The following is a 22419-nucleotide window of genomic DNA, read 5'->3' on the forward strand; positions in this document are numbered from 1 at the left end:
ACAAAAAAGTGAAATTTTCAAATATCCAGAAAATTGGCTGAAAATGACTAAATATCATGGACTCATTGGGATAATCGCTCTGGAACTGAAATCGGAATGCTCACTGACATTTGCCCTATCTGAAACTCTGATAAACGCCAGAAAAATGACTAAGTCCAAAAAAAACATTTTTTCAACTTTTTTCAATTTTACCCCCGTGGGATATATATTCTACCCACACACATTTGGAACTCTCCTGGGGCACCCTCACACATATTATTCCCCCATTTAGTGGATATTTTCACAAAAAAGTGAAATTTTCAAAAATCCAGAAAATTGGCTGAAAACAACTAAATATCAAGGTCTCATAGGGTTAATCGCTCTGGAACTGAAATCGTAATGCTCACTGACATTTGCCCTATCTGAAAGTCTGATAAATGCCGGAAAAATGACTAAGTCCAAAAAAATTTTTTTTTCAATTTTACCACCGTGGGATATATATTCTACCCACACACATTTGGAACTCTCCTGGGGTACCCTCACACATATTATTCCCTCATTTAGTGGATATTTTCACAAAAAAGTGAAATTTTCAAAAATCCAGAAAATTGGCTGAAAACGACTAAATATCATGGACTCATTGGGCTAATCACTCTGGAACTGAAATCGGAATGCTCACTGACATTTGCCCTATCTGAAACTCTGATAAACGCCGGAAAAATGACTAAGTCCAAAAAAAAATTTTTTTAAACTTATTTCACTTTTACCCCCGTGGGATATATATTCTACCCACACACATTTGGAACTCTCCTGGGGTACCCTCACACATATTATTGCCTCATTTAGTGGATATTTTCACAAAAAAGTGAAATTTTCAAAAATCCAGAAAATTGGCTTAAAACGACTAAATATCAAGGTCTCATTGGGTTAATCGCTCTGGAACTGAAATCGGAATGCTCACTGACATTTGCCCTATCTGAAAGTCTGATAAACGCCGGAAAAATGACTAAGTCCAAAAAAAAAAGTTTTTTCAACTTTTTCAATTTTACCCCCGTGGGATATATATTCTACCCACACACATTTGGAACTCTCCTGGGGTACCCTCACACATATTATTCCCTCATTTAGTGGCTATTTTCACAAAAAAGTGATCTTTTCAAAAATCCAAAATATTGGCTGAAAACGACTAAATACCAAGGAATCATTGGGCGAAACGCTCTGGAACTGAAATCGGAACGCTCCCTGACGTTTGCCGTATCTGAAAGTCTGATAAAATGACTAAGCCCAAAAAAAAAATGTTTTTCCCTTTTTTCAATTTTAACCCCGTGGGATATATATTCTACCCACACACATTTAGAACTCTCCTGGGGTACCCTCACACATATTATTCCCTCATTTAGTGGATATTTTCACAAAAAAGTGAAATTTTCAAAAATCCAGAAAATTGGCTTAAAACGACTAAATATCAAGGTCTCATTGGGTTAATCGCTCTGGAACTGAAATCGGAATGCTCACTGACATTTGCCCTATCTGAAAGTCTGATAAACGCCTGAAAAATGACTAAGTCCAAAAAAATTTTTTTTTACATTTTACCACCGTGGGATATATATTCTACCTACACACACTTGGAACTCTCCTGGGGTACCCTCACACATATTATTCCCTCATTTAGTGGATATTTTCACAAAAAAGTGAAATTTTCAAAAATCAAAATATTGTGTGAAAACGACTAAATATCAAGGACTCATTGGGCGAATCGCTCTGGAAGTGAAATCGGAATGCTCACTGACATTTGCCCTATCTGAAAGTCTGATAAACGCCAGAAAAATGAATAAGCCCAAAAAAAAAAATGTTTTCAATTTTTCAATTTTACCCCCGTGGGATATATATTCCACCCACACACATTTGGAACTCTCCTGGGGTACCCTCACACATATTATTCCCTCATTTAGTGGATATTTTCACAAAAAAGTGAAATTTTCAAAAATCCAGAAAATTGGCTTAAAACGACTAAATATCAAGGTCTCATTGGGTTAATCGCTCTGGAACTGAAATCGGAATGCTCACTGACATTTGCCCTATCTGAAAGTCTGATAAACGCCGGAAAAATGACTAAGTTCAAAAAAATTTTTTTTTACATTTTACCACCGTGGGATATATATTCTACCCACACACATTTAGAACTCTCCTGGGGTACCCTCACACATATTATTCCCTCATTTAGTGGATATTTTCACAAAAAAGTGAAATTTTCAAAAATCAAAATATTGTCTGAAAACGACTAAATATCAAGGACTCATTGGGCGAATCGCTCTGGAAGTGAAATCGGAATGCTCACTGACATTTGCCCTATCTGAAAGTCTGATAAACGCCAGAAAAATGAATAAGCCCAAAAAAAAAAAATGTTTTCAATTTTTCAATTTTACCCCCGTGGGATATATATTCTACCCACACACATTTGGAACTCTCTTGGGGTACCCTCACACATATTATTCCCTCATTTAGCGGATATTTTCACAAAAAAGTGAAATTTTCAAAAATCCAGAAAATTGGCTGAAAACGACTAAATATCAAGGAATCATTGGGTGAATCGCTCTGGAACTGGAAACGAAATGCTGACTGACATTTGCCCTATCTGAAAGTCTGATAAATGCCAGAAAAATGACTAAGTCCAAAAAAAAATGTTTTCAACTTTTTTCAATTTTACCCTCGTGGGATATATATTCTACCCAGACACGTTTGGAGATCTCCTGGGATACCCTCACACATAGTTTTCCCTCATTTAGAGGATATTTTCACAAAAAAGTGAAATTTTCAAAAATCCAGAAAATTGGCTGAAAACGACTAAATATCAAGGACTAATTGGGCGAATCGCTCTGGAACTGAAATCGGAACGCTCACTGACATTTGCCCTATCTGAAAGTCTGATAAAATGACTAAGCCCAAAAAAAAAATGTTTTTAACTTTTTTCAATTTTAACCCCGTGGGATATATATTCTACCAACACACATTTGGAACTCTCCTGGGGTACGCTCACACATATTATTCCCTCATTTAATGGATATTTTCACAAAAAAGTGAAATTTTCAAAAATCCAGAAAATTGGCTGAACACGACTAAATATCAAGGACTCATTGGGCAAATCGCTCTGAAACTGAAATTGGAACGCTCACTGACATTTGCCCTATCTGAAAGTCTGATAAACGCAGAAAAAATGACTAAGTCTAAAAAAAAATTTTTTTCAACTTTTTTCAATTTTAACCCCGTGGGATATATATCCTAACCACACACATTTTGAACTCTCCTGGGGTACCCTCACACATATTATTCCCTCATTTAGCGGATATTTTCACAAAAAAGTGAAATTTTCAAAAATCCAGAAAATTGGCTGAAAACGACTAAATATCAAGGAATCATTGGGTGAATCGCTCTGGAACTGAAAATGGAATGCTGACTGACATTTGCCCTATCTGAAAGTCTGATAAACGCCAGAAAAATGACTAAGTCCAAAAAAAAAAGTTTTTTCAACTTTTTCAATTTTACCCCCGTGGGATACATATTCTCCCCACACACATTTGGAAGTCTCCTGGGGTACCCTCACACATATTATTCCCTCATTTAGTGGATATTTTCACAAAAAAGTGAAATTTTCAAAAATTCAGAAAATTGGCTGAAAACGACTAAATATCAAGGACTCATTGGGCGAATAGCTCTGGAACTGAAATCGGAACGCTCACTGACATTTGCCCTATCTGAAAGTCTGATAAAATGACTAAGTCTAAAAAAAAAAATTTTTCAACTTTTTTCAATTTAACACATGTGGGATATGTATTCTACCCACACACATTTGGAACTCTCCTGGGGTACCCTCACACATATTATTCCCTCATTTAGTGGATATTTTCACAAAAAAGTGAAATTTTCAAAAATCCAGAAATTATCGGAAAATAACTAAATATCAAGGATTCATTGGGCGAATCGCTCTGGAACTGAAATCGGAATGCTCACTGACATTTCCCCTATCTGAAAGTCAGATAAATGCCGGAAAAATGACTATGTCCAAAAAAAATTTTTTTAAACTTTTTTCAATTTTACCCCCGTGGGATATATATTCTACCCACACACATTTGGAACTCTCCTGGGGTACCCTCACACATATTATTCCCTCATTTAGTGGATATTTTCCCAAAAAAGTGAAATTTTCAAAAATCCAAAATATTGGCTGAAAACGACTAAATATCAAGGACTCATTGGGCAAATCGCTCTGGAACTGAAATCGGAACGCTCACTGACATATGCCCTATCTGAAAGTCTGAAAAAATGACTAAGCCCAAAAAAAAATTTTTTCAACTTTTTTCAATTTTAACCCCGTGGGATATATATTCTACCCACACACATTTGGAACCCTCCTGGGGTACCCTCACACATATTATTCCCTCATTTAGTGGATATTTTCACAAAAAAAGTGAAATTTTCAAAAATCCAGAAAATTGGCTGAAAACGACTAAATATCAAGGACTCATTGGGCGAATCACTCTGGAACTGAAATCGGAATGCTCACTGACATTTCCCCTATCTGAAAGTCTGATAAACGCCGGAAAAAGGAATAAGTCCAAAAAAAATTTTTTTTCCACTTTTTTCAATTTTACCCACGTGGGATATACATTCTACCCACACACATTTGGAACTATCCTGGGGTACCCTCACACATATTATTCCCTCATTTAGTGGATATTTTCACAAAAAAGTGACATTTTTGAACAATCCAGAAGTTGTCGGAAAATGACTAAATATCAAGGACTCATTGAGCGAATCGCTCTGGAACTGAAATCGGAACGCTCACTGACATTTCCCCTATCTGAGAGTCTGATAAATGCCTGAAAAATGACTAAGCCCCAAAAAAAATTTTTTTCAACTTTTTTCTATTTTACCCCCGTGGGATATATATTCTACCCACACACATTTGGAACTCTCCTGGGGTACCCTCACACATATTATTCCCTCATTTAGTGGATATTTTCACAAAAAAGTGAAATTTTCAAAAATCCAGAAATTGTCGGAAAATGAATAAATATCAAGGACTTATTGGGCGAATTGCTCTGGAACTGAAATCGTAATGCTCACTGACATTTCCCCTATCTGAAAGTCTGATAAACGCCGGAAAAATGACTAAGTCCAAAAAAAGAAATTTTTTTCAACTTTTTTCAATTTTACCCCCGTGGGATATACATTCTACCCACACACATTTGGAACTATCCTGGGGTACCCTCACACATATTATTCCCTCATTTAGTGGATATTTTCACAAAAAAGTGAAATTTTCAAAAATCCAAAATATTGGCTGAAAACGACTAAATATCAATTACTCATTGGGCGAATCGCTCTGGAACTGAAATCGGAACGCTCACTGACATATGCCCTATCTGAAAGTCTGAAAAAATGACTAAGCCCAAAAAAAATTTTTTTAATCTTTTTTCAATTTTAACCCCGTGGGATATAGATTCTACCCACACACATTTGGAACTCTACTGGGGTACCCTCACACATATTATTCCCTCATTTAGTGGATATTTTCACAAAAAAGTGAAATTTTCAAAAATCCAGAAAATTGGCTGAAAACGACTAAATATCAAGGACTCATTGGGCGAATCGCTCTGGAACTAAAATCGGAACGCTCACTGACATTTCTCCTATCTGAACGTCTGATAAACGCCAGAAAAATGACTAAGCCCAAAAAAAATTTTTTTTCAACTTTTTTCAATTTTACCCCCGTGGGATATATATTCTACCCACACACATTTGGAACTCTCCTGGGGTACCCTCACACATATTATTCCCTCATTTAGTGGATATTTTCACAAAAAAGTGAAATTTTAAAAAATCAAAAATATTGGCTGAAAACGACTAAATATCAAGGACTCATTGGGCAAATCGCTCTGGAACTGAAATCGGAATGCTCACTGACATTTGCCCTATCTGAAAGTCTGAAAAAATGACTAAGCCCAAAAAAAAAATTTTTTCAACTTTTTTCAATTTTAACCCCGTGGGATATATATTCTACCCACACACATTTGGAACTCTCCTGGGGTACCCTCACACATATTATTCCCTCATTTAGTGGATATTTTCACAAAAAAGTGAAATTTTCAAAAATCCAAAATATTGGCTGAAAACGACTAAATATCAAGGACTCATTGGGTGAATCGCTCTGGAACTGAAATCGTAACGCTCACTGACATTTCCCCTATCTGAAAGTCTGATAAACGCCGGAAAAATGACTATGTCCAAAAAAAATTTTTTAAACTTTTTTCAATTTTACCCCCGTGGGATATATATTCTACCCACACACATTTGGAACTCTCCTGGGGTACACTCACACATATTATTCCCTCATTTAGTGGATATTTTCACAAAAAAGTGAAATTTTCAAAAATCAAAAATATTGGCTGAAAATGACTAAATATCAAGGACTCATTGGGCAAATCACTCTGGAACTGAAATCGGAATGCTCACTGACATATGCCCTATCTGAAAGTCTGAAAAAATGACTAAGCCCAAAAAAAAAATTTTTTCAACTTTTTTCAATTTTAACCCCGTGGGATATATATTCTACCCACACACATTTGGAACTCTCCTGGGGTACCCTCACACATATTATTCCCTCATTTATTGGATATTTTCACAAAAAAGTGAAATTTTCAAAAATCCAGAAAATTGGCTGAAAACGACTAAATATCAAGGACTCATTGGGCGAATCGCTCTGGAACTGAAATCGGAACGCTCACTGACATTTCCCCTATCTGAAAGTCTGATAAACGCCGGAAAAATGACTAAGTCCAAAAAAAATAATTTTTTTCAACTTTTTTCAATTTTATCCTCGTGGGATATATATTCTACCCACACACATTTGGAACTCTCCTGGGGTACCCTCACACATATTATTCCCTCATTTAGTGGATATTTTCACAAAAAAGTGAAATTTTCAAAAATCCAGAAATTGTCGGAAAATGACTAAATATCAAGGACTCATTGGGCGAATCGCTCTGGAACTGAAATCGGAACCCTCACTGACATTTCCCCTATCTGAAAGTCTGATAAACGGCGGAAAAAGGAATAAGTCCAAAAAAAATTTTTTTTCAACTTTTTTCAATTTTACCCCCGTGGGATATATATTCTACCCACACACATTTGGAACTCTCCTGGGGTAACCTCACACATATTATTCCCTCATTTAGTGGATATTTTCACAAAAAAGTGAAATTTTCAAAAATCAAAAATATTGGCTGAAAACGACTAAATATCAAGGACTCATTGGGCGAATCGCTCTGGAACTGAAATCGGAACGCTCACTGACATTTCCCCTATCTGAAAGTCTGATAAACGCCGGAAAAATGACTATGTCCAAAAAAAATTTTTTTCAACTTTTTTCAATTTTACCCCCGTGGGATATATATTCTACCCACACACATTTGGTACTCTCCTGGGGTACCCTCACACATATTATTCCCTCATTTAGTGGATATTTTCACAAAAAAGTGAAATTTTCAAAAATCCAAAATATTGGCTGAAAACGACTAAATATCAAGGACTCATTGAGCGAATCGCTCTGGAAATGAAATCGGAACGGTCACTGACATATGCCCTATCGGAAAGTCTGAAAAAATGACTAAGCCCAAAAAAAAAATTTTTTCAACTTTTTTCAATTTTACCCCCGTGGGATATATATTCTACCCACACACATTTGGAACTCTCCTGGGGTACCCTCACACATATTATTCCCTCATTTAGTGGATATTTTCACAAAAAAGTGAAATTTTCAAAAATCCAGAAATTGTCGGAAAATGAATAAATATCAAGGACTTATTGGGCGAATTGCTCTGGAACTGAAATCGTAATGCTCACTGACATTTCCCCTATCTGAAAGTCTGATAAACGCCGGAAAAATGACTAAGTCCAAAAAAAGAAATTTTTTTCAACTTTTTTCAATTTTACCCCCGTGGGATATACATTCTACCCACACACATTTGGAACTATCCTGGGGTACCCTCACACATATTATTCCCTCATTTAGTGGATATTTTCACAAAAAAGTGAAATTTTCAAAAATCCAAAATATTGGCTGAAAACGACTAAATATCAATTACTCATTGGGCGAATCGCTCTGGAACTGAAATCGGAACGCTCACTGACATATGCCCTATCTGAAAATCTGAAAAAATGACTGATCCCAAAAAAAAATTTTTTAAACTCTTTTCAATTTTAACCCCGTGGGATATAGATTCTACCCACACACATTTGGAACTCTACTGGGGTACCCTCACACATATTATTCCCTCATTTAGTGGATATTTTCACAAAAAAGTGAAATTTTCAAAAATCCAGAAAATTGGCTGAAAACGACTAAATATCAAGGACTCATTGGGCGAATCGCTCTGGAACTAAAATCGGAACGCTCACTGACATTTCTCCTATCTGAACGTCTGATAAACGCCAGAAAAATGACAGCCCAAAAAAAATTTTTTTTCAACTTTTTTCAATTTTACCCCCGTGGGATATATATTCTACCCACACACATTTGGAACTCTCCTGGGGTACCCTCACACATATTATTCCCTCATTTAGTGGATATTTTCACAAAAAAGTGAAATTTTAAAAAATCAAAAATATTGGCTGAAAACGACTAAATATCAAGGACTCATTGGGCGAATCGCTCTGGAACTAAAATCGGAACGCTCACTGACATTTCTCCTATCTGAACGTCTGATAAACGCCAGAAAAATGACTAAGCCCAAAAAAAATTTTTTTTCAACTTTTTTCTATTTTACCCCCGTGGGATATATATTCTACCCACACACATTTGGAACTCTCCTGGGGTACCCTCACACATATTATTCCCTCATTTACTGGATATTTTCACAAAAAAGTGAAATTTTAAAGAATCAAAAATATTGGCTGAAAACGACTAAATATCAAGGACTCATTGGGCGAATCGCTCTGGTACTGAAATCGGAACGCTCACTGAAATATGCTCTATCTGAAAGTCTGAAAAAAAGGCTAAGCCCCAATAAAAAATTAATAAACTTTTATCAATTTTAACCCCGTGGGATATATATTCTACCCACACACATTTGGAACTCTCCTGGGGTACCCTCACACATATTATTCCCTCATTTAGTGGATATTTTCAAAAAAAAGTGAAATTTTCAAAAATCAAAAATATTGGCTGAAAATGACTAAATATCAAGGACTCATTGGGCGAATCGCTCTGGAACTGAAATCGTAACGCTCACTGACATTTCCCCTATCTGAAAGTCTGATAGACGCCGGAAAAATGACTAAGTCCAAAAAAAAAATTTTTTTCAACTTTTTTCAATTTTACCCCCGTGGGATATATGTTCTACCCACACACATTTGGAACTCTCCTGGGGTACCCTCACACATATTATTCCCTCATTTAGTGGATATTTTCACAAAAAAGGGAAATTTTCAAAAATCCAAAATATTGGCTGAAAACGACTAAATATCAAGGACTCATTGGGTGAATCGCTCTGGAACTGAAATCGTAACGCTCACTGACATTTCCCCTATCTGAAAGTCTGATAAACGCCGGAAAAATGACTAAGTCCAAAAAAAATAATTTTTTTCAACTTTTTTCAATTTTATCCTCGTGGGATATATATTCTACCCACACACATTTGGAACTCTCCTGGGGTACCCTCACACATATTATTCCCTCATTTAGTGGATATTTTCACAGAAAAGTGAAATTTTCAAAAATCCAGAAATGGTCGGAAAATGACTAAATATCAAGGACTCATTGGGCGAATCGCTCTGGAACAGAAATCGGAACGCTCACTAACATTTCCCCTATCTGAAAGTCTGATAAACGCCGGAAAAAGGAATAAGTCCAAAAAAAATTTTTTTTCAACTTTTTTCAATTTTACCCCCGTGGGATATATATTCTACCCACACACATTTGGAACTCTCCTGGGGTACCCTCACACATATTATTCCCTCATTTAGTGGATATTTTCAAAAAAAAGTGAAATTTTCAAAAATCAAAAATATTGGCTGAAAACAACTAAATATCAAGGACTCATTGGGCGAATCGCTCTGGAAATGAAATCGTAATGCTCACTGACATTTCCCCTATCTGAAAGTCTGATAAACGCCGGAAAAATGACTAAGTCCAAAAAAAAAATGTTTTCAACTTTTTTCAATTTTATCCCCGTGGGATATATATTCTACCCACACACATTTGGAACTCTCCTGGGGTACCCTCACACATATTGTTCCCTCATTTAGTGGATATTTTCACAGAAAAGTGAAATTTTCAAAAATCCAGAAATGGTCGGAAAATGACTAAATATCAAGGACTCATTGGGCGAATCGTTCTGGAACTGAAATCGGAATGCTCACTGACATATGCCCTATCTGAAAGTCTGAAAAAATGACTAAGCCCAAAAAAAAAATTTTTTCAACTTTTTTCAATTTTACCCCCGTAGGATATATATTCTACCCACACACATTTGGAACTCTCCTGGGGTACCCTCACACATATTATTCCCTCATTTAGTGGATATTTTCACAAAAAAGTGAAATTTTCAAAAATCTAGAAATTGTCGGAAAATGACTAAATATCAAGGACTCATTGGGCGAATCGCTCTGGAACAGAAATCGGAACGCTCACTGACATTTCCCCTATCTGAAAGTCTGATAAACGCCGGAAAAAGGAATAAGTCCAAAAAAAAATTTTTTTCAACTTTTTTCAATTTTACCCCCGTGGGATATATATTCTACCCACACACATTTGGAACTCTCCTGGGGTACCCTCACACATATTATTCCCTCATTTAGTGGATATTTTCACAAAAAAGTGAAATTTTCAAAAATCCAGAAATTGTCGGAAAATGACTAAATATCAAGGACTCATTGGGCGAATCGCTCTGGAACTGAAATTGGAACGCTCACTGACATTTCCCCTATCTGAAAGTCTGATAAACGCCGGAAAAATGACTAAGCCCCAAAAAAATTTTTTTTAACTTTTTTCAATTTTACCCCCGTGGGATATATATTCTACCCACACACATTTGGAACTCTCCTGGGGTAGCCTCACACATATTATTCCCTCATTTAGTGGATATTTTCAAAAAAAAGTGAAATTTTCAAAAATCAAAAATATTGGCTGAAAACAACTAAATATCAAGGACTCATTGGGCGAATCGCTCTGGAAATGAAATCGTAATGCTCACTGACATTTCCCCTATCTGAAAGTCTGATAAACGCCGGAAAAATGACTAAGTCCAAAAAAAAAATGTTTTCAACTTTTTTCAATTTTATCCCCGTGGGATATATATTCTACCCACACACATTTGGAACTCTCCTGGGGTACCCTCACACATATTATTCCCTCATATAGTGGATATTTTCACAGAAAAGTGAAATTTTCAAAAATCCAGAAATGGTCGGAAAATGACTAAATATCAAGGACTCATTGGGCGAATCGCTCTGGAACAGAAATCGGAACGCTCACTAACATTTCCCCTATCTGAAAGTCTGATAAACGCCGGAAAAAGGAATAAGTCCAAAAAAAATTTTTTTTCAACTTTTTTCAATTTTACCCCCGTGGGATATATATTCTACCCACACACATTTGGAACTCTCCTGGGGTACCCTCACACATATTATTCCCTCATTTAGTGGATATTTTCAAAAAAAAGTGAAATTTTCAAAAATCAAAAATATTGGCTGAAAACAACTAAATATCAAGGACTCACTGGGCGAATCGCTCTGGAAATGAAATCGTAATGCTCACTGACATTTCCCCTATCTGAAAGTCTGATAAACGCCGGAAAAATGACTAAGTCCAAAAAAAAAATGTTTTCAACTTTTTTCAATTTTATCCCCGTGGGATATATATTCTACCCACACACATTTGGAACTCTCCTGGGGTACCCTCACACATATTATTCCCTCATTTAGTGGATATTTTCACAAAAAGTGAAATTTTCAAAAATCCAGAAATTGTCGGAAAATGACTAAATATCAAGGACTCATTGGGCGAATCGATCTGGAACTGAAATCGGAACGCTCACTGACATTTCCCCTACCTGAAAGTCTGATAAACGCCGGAAAAATGACTAAGCCCCAAAAAAATTTTTTTCAACTTTTTTCAATTTTACCCCCGTGGGATATATATTCTACCCACACACATTTGGAACTCTCCTGGGGTATCCTCACACATTTTATTCCCTCATTTAGTGGATATTTTCACAAAAAAGAGAAATTTTCAAAAATCTAAAATATTGGCTGAAAACGACTAAATATCAAGGACTCATTGGGCGAATCGTTCTGGAACTGAAATCGGAATGCTCACTGACATATGCCCTATCTGAAAGTCTGAAAAAATGACTAAGCCCAAAAAAAAAATTTTTTCAACTTTTTTCAATTTTACCCCCGTGGGATATATATTCTACCCACACACATTTGGAACTCTCCTGGGGTACCCTCACACATATTATTCCCTCATTTAGTGGATATTTTCACAAAAAAGTGAAATTTTCAAAAATCTAGAAATTGTCGGAAAATGACTAAATATCAAGGACTCATTGGGCGAATCGCTCTGGAACAGAAATCGGAACGCTCACTGACATTTCCCCTATCTGAAAGTCTGATAAACGCCGGAAAAAGGAATAAGTCCAAAAAAAAATTTTTTTCAACTTTTTTCAATTTTACCCCCGTGGGATATATATTCTACCCACACACATTTGGAACTCTCCTGGGGTACCCTCACACATATTATTCCCTCATTTAGTGAATATTTTCAAAAAAAAGTGAAATTTTCAAAAATCAAAAATATTGGCTGAAAATTACTAAATATCAAGGACTCATTGGGCGAATCGCTCTGGAACTGAAATCATAACGCTCACTAACATTTCCCCTATCTGAAAGTCTGATAAACGCTGGAAAAATGACTAAGTCCAAAAAAAAAAATGTTTTCAACTTTTTTCAATTTTATCCCCGTGGGATATATATTCTACCCACACACATTTGGAACTCTCCTGGGGTACCCTCTCACATATTATTCCCTCATTTAGTGGATATTTTCACAAAAAGTGAAATTTTCAAAAATCCAGAAATTGTCGGAAAATGACTAAATATCAAGGACTCATTGGGCGAATCGCTCTGGACCTGAAATCGGAACGCTCACTGACATTTCCCCTACCTGAAAGTCTGATAAACTCCGGAAAAATGACTAAGCCCCAAAAAAATTTTTTTTAACTTTTTTCAATTTTACCCCCGTGGGATATATATTCTACCCACACACATTTGGAACTCTCCTGGGGTACCCTCACACATATTATTCCCTCATTTAGTGGATATTTTCACAAAAAAGTGAAATTTTCAAAAATCCAGAAATTGTCGGAAAATGACTAAATATCAAGGACTCATTGGGCGAATCGCTCTGGAACTGAAATTGGAACGCTCACTGACATTTCCCCTATCTGAAAGTCTGATAAACGCCGGAAAAATGACTAAGTCCAAAAAAAAAATTTTTTTCAACTTTTTTCAATTTTATCCCCGTGGGATATATATTCTACCCACATACATTTGGAACTCTCCTGGGGTACCCTCACACATATTACTCCCTCATTTAGTGGATATTTTCACAAAAAAGTAAAATTTTCAAAAATCAAAAATATTGGCTGAAAACGATTAAATATCAAAGACTAATTGGGCGAATCACTCTGGAACTGAAATCGGAATGCTCACTGACATATGCCCTATCTGAAAGTCTGAAAAAATGACTAAGCCCCGAAAAAAAATTTTTTCAACTTTTTTCAATTTTACCCCCGTGGGATATATATTCTACTCACACACATTTGGAACTCTCCTGGGGTACCCTCACACATATTATTCCCTCATTTAGTGGATATTTTCACAAAAAAGTGAAATTTTCAAAGATCAAAAGTATTGGCTGAAAACGACTAAATATTAGAGATGAGCGTTGTTCTACTCGAACTGTTCGCCAATCTCAAATTCGAGCTGTTTTGGGCGGTGTTCGAGCCGTTCGGCGAACATGAACAATTTGAGAAAAATTCGGCTGTTCGAGGTTATGTTCGATAACTGTTCGTGCACCAAAATCATAACTGGATTTTTTCTCAGTAATGATGAAAATTAATGTTAATACGCAGTTTGAGTGTACAGCGGGGTGTGGGGAGGGGCAGGGGATGGATCTCTGCAGGAACAATGAAGATCTCCTTTTTTTTTCTCTTTCCCGCATTTGCAGTGGGGAGGTGCAATCTGTCAGCCTATCAGCCTATCAGCAGCGCACACACGGAGCGAAGTGCTTTTTTTCACACAAGCAAGGGCATGTGTCATTGGCAGTGTATGTCACATGTCCTTGCCCTATAAGACCAAGCCATTTTCCCTGCCATTTTTCTCACTGCTGCAGCTGCGTGTTAGACGGCACCGCTGTTGCTGTGTGCGCTATACCTTGTTGATTTCAAGCCAATTTTCGCACAAATCTACAGATAGCTTGGGAGTAGGGAATAGTTGTGATTGCAGTCCTTTTAAGGACTAGGTTACAGCATTTCCTACGACTTTTATCAGGCAGGTCTGTGCTCTTAAATAGATAGATTGTGGGAGTAAAGACTAATTGTAATTGCAGTCCTTTTCAGGACTAGGTTACATCAGTTCCTATCAGTTTTTGCCAGGCAGGTCTGTGCCAGTGCTGTGCAAGTTTTTTCACAGCATTTGGCTGAATCTAGCAAAGCTAATCCTTTTTGGCCTATTGCAGAGTGTGTTAGTGAGTGGAGTAGCCTATCTGTGTATAGAATACCAATTTTTTTACTGCACCTAGTGAAGTAAAATCTTTTGGGCATAGCATCATTCTATTAGTCCATCTATACTGACCTCCATCAGGTTGCAAATTGAATATAATTTTTTTCTGCATCCAGCTCTGAAAAAATATTGGGCTTCTAACTGTGTGTGGGACTTGTATTAGTCCATCTATACTGACCTCCATCAGGTTGCAAACTGCATATATTTTTTTCTGCATCTACCTCTGAAAAAATATTGGGCTTCTAGCTGTGTGTGGGACTTGTTGTATTAATCCATCTATACAGACCTCCATCAGGTTGCAAACTGAATATATTTTTTTCTGCATCTACCTCTGAAAAAATATTGGGCTTCTAGCTGTGTGTGGGACTTGTATTAGTCCATCTATACTGACCTCCATCAGGTTGCAAACTGCATATATTTTTTTCTGCATCTACCTCTGAAAAAATATTGGGCTTCTAGCTGTGTGTGGGACTTGTTGTATTAATCCATCTATACAGACCTCCATCAGGTTGCAAACTGAATATATTTTTTTCTGCATCTACCTCTGAAAAAATATTGGGCTTCTAGCTGTGTGTGGGACTTGTTCTATTAATCCATCTATACAGACCTCCATCAGGTTGCAAACTGAATATATTTTTTTCTGCATCTACCTCTGAAAAAATATTGGGCTTCTAGCTGTGTGTGGGACTTGTTCTATTAATCCATCTATACAGACCTCCATCAGGTTTCAAACTGAATATATTTTTTTCTGCATCTACCTCTGAAAAAATATTGGGCTTCTAGCTGTGTGTGGGACTTGTATTAGTCCATCTATACTGACCTCCATCAGGTTGCAAACTGAATATATTTTTTTCTGCATCTACCTCTGAAAAAATATTGGGCTTCTAGCTGTGTGTGGGACTTGTTCTATTAATCCATCTATACAGACCTCCATCAGGTTGCAAACTGAATATATTTTTTTCTGCATTTACCTCTGAAAAAATATTGGGCTTCTAGCTGTGTGTGGGACTTGTTCTATTAATCCATCTATACAGACCTCCATCAGGTTGCAAACTGAATATATTTTTTTCTGCATCTACCTCTGAAAAAATATTGGGCTTCTAGCTGTGTGTGGGACTTGTTGTATTAATACATCTATACAGACCTCCATCAGGTTGCAAACTGAATATATTTTTTTCTGCATCTACCTCTGAAAAAATATTGGGCTTCTAGCTGTGTGTGGGACTTGTTCTATTAATCCATCTATACAGACCTCCATCAGGTTGCAAACTGAATATATTTTTTTCTGCATCTACCTCTGAAAAAATATTGGGCTTCTAGCTGTGTGTGGGACTTGTTCTATTAATCCATCTATACAGACCTCCATCAGGTTGCAAACTGAATATATTTTTTTCTGCATCTACCTCTGAAAAAATATTGGGCTTCTAGCTGTGTGTGGGACTTGTTGTATTAGTCCATCTATACTGACCTCCATCAGGTTGCAAACTGAATATATTTTTTTCTGCATCTACCTCTGAAAAAATATTGGGCTTCTAGCTGTGTGTGGGACTTGTTCTATTAATCCATCTATACAGACCTCCATCAGGTTGCAAACTGAATATATTTTTTTCTGCATCTACCTCTGAAAAAATATTGGGCTTCTAGCTGTGTGTGGGACTTGTTCTATTAATCCATCTATACAGACCTCCATCAGGTTGCAAACTGAATATATTTTTTTCTGCATCTACCTCTGAAAAAATATTGGGCTTCTAGCTGTGTGTGGGACTTGTTGTATTAGTCCATGTATACTGACCTCCATCAGGTTGCAAACTGAATATATTTTTTTCTGCATCTACCTCTGAAAAAATATTGGGCTTCTAGCTGTGTGTGGGACTTGTTCTATTAATCCATCTATACAGACCTCCATCAGGTTGCAAACTGAATATATTTTTTTCTGCATTTACCTCTGAAAAAATATTGGGCTTCTAGCTGTGTGTGGGACTTGTTCTATTAATCCATCTATACAGACCTCCATCAGGTTGCAAACTGAATATATTTTTTTCTGCATCTACCTCTGAAAAAATATTGGGCTTCTAGCTGTGTGTGGGACTTGTTTTATTAATCCATCTATACAGACCTCCATCAGGTTGCAAACTGAATATATTTTTTTCTGCATCTACCTCTGAAAAAATATTGGGCTTCTAGCTGTGTGTGGGACTTGTTGTATTAATACATCTATACAGACCTCCATCAGGTTGCAAACTGAATATATTTTTTTCTGCATCTACCTCTGAAAAAATATTGGGCTTCTAGCTGTGTGTGGGACTTGTTGTATTAATCCATCTATACAGACCTCCATCAGGTTGCAAACTGAATATATTTTTTTCTGCATCTACCTCTGAAAAAATATTGGGCTTCTAGCTGTGTGTGGGACTTGTTCTATTAATCCATCTATACAGACCTCCATCAGGTTGCAAACTGAATATATTTTTTTCTGCATCTACCTCTGAAAAAATATTGGGCTTCTAGCTGTGTGTGGGACTTGTTGTATTAGTCCATCTATACTGACCTCCAACAGGTTGCAAACTGAATATATTTTTTTCTGCATCTACCTCTGAAAAAATATTGGGCTTCTAGCTGTGTGTGGGACTTGTTCTATTAATCCATCTATACAGACCTCCATCAGGTTGCAAACTGAATATATTTTTTTCTGCATCTACCTCTGAAAAAATATTGGGCTTCTAGCTGTGTGTGGGACTTGTTCTATTAATCCATCTATACAGACCTCCATCAGGTTGCAAACTGAATATATTTTTTTCTGCATCTACCTCTGAAAAAATATTGGGCTTCTAGCTGTGTGTGGGACTTGTTCTATTAATCCATCTATACAGACCTCCATCAGGTTGCAAACTGAATATATTTTTTTCTGCATCTACCTCTGAAAAAATATTGGGCTTCTAGCTGTGTGTGGGACTTGTTGTATTAGTCCATCTATACTGACCTCCATCAGGTTGCAAACTGAATATATTTTTTTCTGCATCTACCTCTGAAAAAATATTTGGCCTTCTAGCAGTGTGTGGGACTTTCTCTATTAGTCCATCTATACTGACCTCCATCAGGTTGCAAATTAAAAATAATTTTTATCTGCATCTAGCTCTGAAAAATTATTTGGCCTTCTAGCAGTGTGTGGGACTTTCTCTATTAGTCCATCTATACTGACCTCCATCAGGTTGCAAATTAAAAATAATTTTTATCTGCATCTAGCTCTGAAAAAATATTTGGCCTTCTAGCAGTGTTTGGGACTTTCTCTATTAGTCCATCTATACTGACCTCCATCAGGTTGCAAATTAAAAATAATTTTTATCTGCATCTAGCTCTGAAAAAATATTTGGCCTTCTAGCAGTGTGTGGGACTTTCTCTATTAGTCCATCTATACTGACCTCCATCAGGTTGCAAATTAAAAATAATTTTTATCTGCATCTAGCTCTGAAAAAATATTTGGCCTTCTAGCAGTGTGTGGGACTTTCTCTATTAGTCCATCTATACTGACCTCCATCAGGTTGCAAATTAAAAATAATTTTTATCTGCATCTAGCTCTGAAAAATTATTTGGCCTTCTAGCAGTGTGTGGGACTTTCTCTATTATTCCATCTATACTGACCTCCATCAGGTTGCAAATTAAAAATAATTTTTATCTGCATCTAGCTCTGAAAAAATATTTGGCCTTCTAGCAGTGTTTGGGACTTTCTCTATTAGTCCATCTATACTGACCTCCATCAGGTTGCAAATTAAAAATAATTTTTATCTGCATCTAGCTCTGAAAAAATATTTGGCCTTCTAGCAGTGTGTGGGACTTTCTCTATTAGTCCATCTATACTGACCTCCATCAGGTTGCAAATTAAAAATAATTTTTATCTGCATCTAGCTCTGAAAAAATATTTGGCCTTCTAGCAGTGTGTGGGACTTTCTCTATTAGTCCATCTATACTGACCTCCATCAGGTTGCAAATTGAATATAATTTTTTTTTGCATCTAACCCAGCCAATAGTTTTGGCCTAATACCACAGTTTGGCCACTCAGCTCTGCTCGGTTCCCATCCATTGTTTTTCTGTGCAAACAACTCCAGAGTTGTTAATTAGTTAACCACCAAAATGAGTGGAAAAAGGCCTGCTGCTGGTGGAAAGGGGAATAGGCGTGTTGGGAAGGGGAACATCTGCAGAAGAAAGACCATCTTTCAGCCAAACTAAAATGTCTACTTCTTTTAGCGGACAATGTGATAAGATCCCTTTCTTACAGCCACGCCAATCGCTACAAATTCCAGATGAGGCACAAAAACAGCAGGTGCTTCAGTGGATATCAAGTGCTCCTTTAAGTGGGCTCTCCTCCACATCAACTTCAACATCACAAATACTCCAGTCCTCAAAGGTGTCACCCCAATCGCACTTGCTTCCTCACAGCTCCCAAATCTCCAGCTGCCCGTCTGAGTATGAGGTAGAACAGATGGTTGAGTCTGCAGAGCTGTTTACTCATACTATATCCTGGGAATCAGAGGTCGACTCCAGCGCTTCTGTGAATCCAGACGAGGAAATGATCTGCACTTATGCCCAGAATCTTTATGAGTCGGATCCAGGACCAGACGCAGAAGGTTCTGACCATAATGTAGACCCTCATTCCCAAACTGTAACTCCTGTTGGTGGAGACATTGTTAGAACCTTGCTCTTAGGTTTTTTCCTTTGCTGGTCACATGACCTTGTTGGCCTATTTAATCCTGCTCCGCCCTTCTGGCTTTGCTGGACTTCATTGTATAACTACTTTCTAGCTAGCCTGTGCTCTGTATCTAACTCTGTTAGTTTGCTTGGTCTACGGACCTCTGTGTTCTATGTGTTTTGTTTGTTCGTCTGTCTGCTACTATTTCTGTTAGGAGGTGTCCCATTTTCCTCCCAGTCCTTAGTGCTTGTAGGGATTCCTTCCCCACATCTATAGGTCTCCGTACAGACTAGCTTAGGACTTTAGCAGGTCTGATCGCAGGATCAGGTTCCCTGTTACATCGTAGGGATCAAGCTGATTTCTATCGTAGGGACAGATCTCCTCTCTTTCCTTAGCTCTGGTAGCAGAACATAACAGACAATGAGGAAGACGATGATAAGACTCAAATACCTGATTGGAGCGACAACTTTAGTTTTTTGTCAGGGCAGGAACAGGTTGGCTCTGAGGACGACGGGTGTGATAACGCACAGGGTGATGATGATGAGGTTGGAGATCCCACTTACTGTCAACCCACAGTCAGCCAAGAGATGAGGTCAGCGGAGGAGGTGGAGGAAGATGCTAGTGATGACGAGGTCAGGTTGTGCCTTCCTGGACAGAGACGTAGTACTGGAAGCACGTCAACAACTGCATCCTCAAACACAACTCTGCCTCTCACCACAAGTCGTGGTGGCTCTTCAGGTCGCATGGGTGCTAAGCCTTGCATAGCCTGGGCATTTTTTCAGATCGATAAAGATGACCCAACTCGTGTTATCTGTAACATTTGTCAGCAAAAGCTAAGTAGAGGCCAAAAAATACATAGTTTGAGTACTTCATGCATGAACCGGCACATGGACATGAAGCATAAGTTGCAGTGGGAAGCTCAGTGTGCTACAATGCGGCCTAGCCGGCCGGGCCAACCACCGTCTGCCATATCTTGTGCATCCGCGGCCTCTTCATCCTCTGTGACTGGGGAGACAGCAGTCACACCTGTTTTGGGGCGCAGACCTGCCACCTCTTTACCCGCAACAGCCAGCGTGATTGGCAGGTCATCATTTTCTTTGGAGGTGGTAACACCAGCTGGTGTTGAGCGCTGTCCGACATCGATAGCACCACCTTTGGATCAAGGCAACCTAACATGTCCGCCTGCATCTTCCTCACAGACCGGCAGTTTGCCGGGGACACCCTTATCAACCCCGTCTAAGCACAATAGCCAGCCCTCGGTCCCTCAGATGTGGACAAGTAAAAGACCATTTCCTCCTAGCCATGAGAAAGCTAAGAGGTTGAATTTCACCATCTGCAAGCTCTTGGCTACAGAAATGCTGCCTTTCCGCCTGGTGGACACAGAGGATTTTCGAGACCTTATGTCCGTCGCAGTGCCCCAGTACCAGATGCCCAGTCGGCACTACTTCTCAAATAAAGGTGTGCCTGCGCTCCACCAGCATGTCGCACACAACATCACCGCTTCTTTGAGAAACTCTGTGTGTGACAGGGTGCATTTCACCACAGACACTTGGACGAGTAGGCATGGACAGGGGCGTTACATGTCGCTGACTGGGCACTGGGTAACTATGGTGACAGCAGGACAAGGGGCTGCTGTCCAAGTCTTGCCCTCCCCACGGGTTGTGCGTCAATCCTCTTTATGTCAAAGTTCCTCCACTGCTTCTGCCTCCTCAACCTCCTCTCAGTCTTCCACCTGCACCCAAAGCCTGTCTGGTCATGCCACAAGCTTTCTAACTGCGCAGAAGGGATCCTGCACACCTTCTTACTATGCTGGCAGTAGGGCTCAACGTCATCAGGCGGTTTTTACATTGAAATGTCTGGGAAATGTGAGTCACACAGCTGAGGAGTTGTGGTCAGCTCTGGAGAACCAATTTCATGAATGGTTGTCTCCACTGGACCTGAAACCAGGGAAGGACGTGTGCGACAATGCTGCAAACCTGGGTGCGGCCCTTCGCCGGGGCAATGTCACACACGTGCCTTGTATGGCTCCCGTGTTGAACCTGGTTGTCCAGCAATTTTTAGCCCACTATCCCAGACTAGATGGCCTTCTGCAGAGGGCACGGTCGCTGTGTGCTCACTTTCACCGTTCGCAGCCCGCAGCTCAGCGACTTACATCTCTACAGAAGTCGTTGGGCCTGCCACTTCACCGGCTAAAATGCGATGTGCCTACCCGGTGGAATTCAACTCTGCACATGTTGCAGCGACTGTGGCAGCACCGACAAGCCCTGGTGCAATACGTTCTGACGTATAGCCTGGGCCAACGAGATCCAGAGGTGGGGCAAATCACGCTGGAGGAGTGGTCTCAGATCAGGGACCTATGCACCCTTCTGCACAGTTTTGAAATGGCGACGAAGATGTTTAGTGCTGACGATGCCATTATCAGCATGACTATTCCGGTGATTTACATGCTGGAGCACATGTTAAACAGAATTCGGAGTCAGGTGGTGGCACAAGAGGAGGTGGAGGAAGTAGAGGAGGAGGAGTTGTATGCGGAAGGGCTAACATCTGCAAGGTCCAGACGGTCGGCAGCACCAAGGCGGCAGGCATGTGAGGGTGGGGGAGATGGTTTTACCAGGGAGCATGGTAGCAGCCAAACTAGTGAGGAAGGTGCAGGAGCCCAGGAAGAAGTGGAGGACGAACTGATGGAAGACTCATCAGATGAGGGAGACCTTGATCACATTTCTGTTGTGCGAGGTTGGGGGGAGAGGACAGAGGAAGGAAGCATGATTGTTACCTCGCCACCAACACAACAGGGACTTGGTGCTCCTGGATGCGCAACACACATGAGTGCCTTCTTGCTGCACTACCTGCAACATGACCCTCGAAATGTGAGAATTAGAAATAATCCTGACTACTGGGTTGCCACACTGTTA

This window comes from Phyllobates terribilis, unplaced genomic scaffold, assembly GCF_046119375.1.
Source record: "Phyllobates terribilis strain yellow unplaced genomic scaffold, ASM4611937v1 Scaffold_15__1_contigs__length_34870131, whole genome shotgun sequence".
In the NCBI taxonomy this organism is placed as follows: domain Eukaryota; kingdom Metazoa; phylum Chordata; class Amphibia; order Anura; family Dendrobatidae; genus Phyllobates; species Phyllobates terribilis.